This window comes from Hippoglossus stenolepis, chromosome 8, assembly GCF_022539355.2.
Source record: "Hippoglossus stenolepis isolate QCI-W04-F060 chromosome 8, HSTE1.2, whole genome shotgun sequence".
Lineage (NCBI taxonomy): Eukaryota > Metazoa > Chordata > Actinopteri > Pleuronectiformes > Pleuronectidae > Hippoglossus > Hippoglossus stenolepis.
Window position 1 is genome coordinate 21,973,542 of NC_061490.1, and position 2,547 is coordinate 21,976,088.

The following is a 2,547-nucleotide window of genomic DNA, read 5'->3' on the forward strand; positions in this document are numbered from 1 at the left end:
TGTAGAGCTTAGAAAATATCAATAAACTACCAGACCCTATATGAAGTCATTTAATCTATAAATTATCAGTAATAATGATCCAGTATTCACGTGTTGCTCTGCCACTTAATAGACTCTCCTGCTAATACTGTGCTGCTTATTTTAAATTATGAATTCAGGAGGCCTATGCGTAATGGAATATTTTTGTTCTGTCTTTCTATTTTCTTCTACTATTTCAACATGACTAAGTGGCCTGTTGTCATACTTGATTTATTTACAATAGCACTTCTCAAAACAACGTTACAAAGTGCTTCCCAAATAACAAGTAAAATAAAAACACATTAAAAATATGAATATAAATTTAAAAACAAATAAAGAAAAATCTGTCGCCAAAAGAATAAATAAAGAATAAAAACTAGACCTACGTAAAATCTGTGAATGAAGTAAGATGAAGTTTGTTTCAGCTCCTGACTCAGTCTGCTGTCTGTCTTAGTTCAGGCTGTTTCAAGGCCTCAGGGCTCTTGTTTCAAAGCTTTGTCCCCCAGCTTTGTCCTCATGTATTGATTTAATTGAATTCTGAACTAGAATCTTCTTCATAGTATTCACAATATTACATTCTTAGTGGACCGTCCTCACATAGCAAGTGTCTTGGTCCAGATTTGTCCTGGGCCAGGAAGACCAGAAGTGCGGATCATTGCCTGAAGTGGCCCACATCCGGTGTGCTATCTGGGTTAATGAATTAACTGAAAGAATCTTCTGTTTCAGATTCTGTTGTTGAGATAAAGGTCGATTTTGCTTGGGTCCTTTTTCCAGATAAGCCGGGGAAGGCGAGCATTTCTAATAAATGGCTCTTCTGATAGCAAAGTGAAAGTTAGTCGTTCTCTCCAAATTAACCTGTGACACCGATACCAATCCTGCCCCGTGACTTACTCCTGGTACCACCCAGCAAAAATCAACGAACTGACTCATGGTGGAAAGAACACAAACAGCCGTAGTCTGCATTTAACAATACAAAGAGCAGATGAGATTGTTACAGATACAGCGCCTCAAACCTCATTGAGTACGCAGGGGATGAGTCAACCAGTGTGCACATAGAAGTACTGTGTAAGTACTATGATGTTTCCCAAGTCATTTTACGTGAGTTAAATACTTTGGTCATCTGCTTCCAGCTTGTGTGAAATGTCAGCCTCTGCTCTCGTTTAAATAACTTTCATGAGGGCGTGCCCGATTAGCCACTAAGTGAGCATGATGCAGGTATTTGGGTATTTTTAAAGCCCCGGAAGGATCTGCTAGCGAGTTTAGGAGCTTCGGAGAAGACTCCTTTACCACTGATTATTTGGATTTTTTGTTCAGCAGAACTTGTAACACACACTAGAGGGAAGAAAAACAATAAAATCATAATGTGCCTTCTTTAAAGAAGATTCTGCTTCCTCTCTACAGACCCGCCCACTGAACCTATACTGTCTATGAGGTCTGATGTCACAGAAGGTTGGACCATCACCGTCAGCTGCACTGCTGAAAGTTTCCCACAGTCAACTCTCACCTTGATGAGGATCAACACAAATAATCAGGCTTTAATAATCCCTGAAAATAATCTTAATTCACGACCCATCAACTCTCTCTACCACACGTTTACTGTGACTTCAGCCGACGCTGGCTGGTACTTCTGCCGTGCCCAGAACAGTGAGGGCTCAAAGGACAGCAAGCAGAAGAATATGGTGGTGAAATGTGAGTGTTTCAGCTGCGGCTTTTTTTTTTCAACCAAACAGATCAAACCAAATTCTTCCTTTAAAAAATCTATCTATACAAAAGTAGCTTTTCTCATGTATTTTTCAATTTAACTATTACTTCTGACAGTTGAAACAATAGCACCTGAGAAATGAAAGACCTAAAGTAAATGTGTCTATTTGATTAAGAACTGTAGAGCTTAGAAAATATCAATAAACTACCAGACCCTATATGAAGTAATTTAATCTATAAATTATCAATAATAATGATCCAGTAATGTTACGTGGTGCCACTCTGCCACTTAATGAATACTCCTGCTAAACTACTGTGCTGCTTATTTAAATTATGAATTCAGGGCCTATACTTGTAATGGAGTATTTTTGTTCTGCAATATTTCTATTTTCTTCTACTATTTCAACATGACTAAAGTGGCCTGTTGTCATAACTTGATTTATTTAAATAGCACTTCTCAAATCAACGTTACAAAGTGCTTCCCAAACAACAAAAAAAGGAAAAACACATCAAAATATGAATATAAATTTAAAAACAAATAAAAAATCTGTCTAAAAAGAATAAATAAAAGAATAAAAACTAGACCTATGTAAAATCAGTGAATGAAGTAAGATAAAAGTATGTTTTCAGCTCCTGACTCAGTCTGCTGTCTGTCCTCGTTCAGGCTGTTTCAGAGCCTCAGGACTCTTGTTTCAAAAGCTTTGTCCCCCAACTTTGTCTTCATGTATTGATTTAATTTGAATTCTGAACTGAAATCTTCTGCATATTATTCACAATATTACATTCTTAGTGGACCGTCACTCACATAGCAAGTGTCTTGGTCCAGAT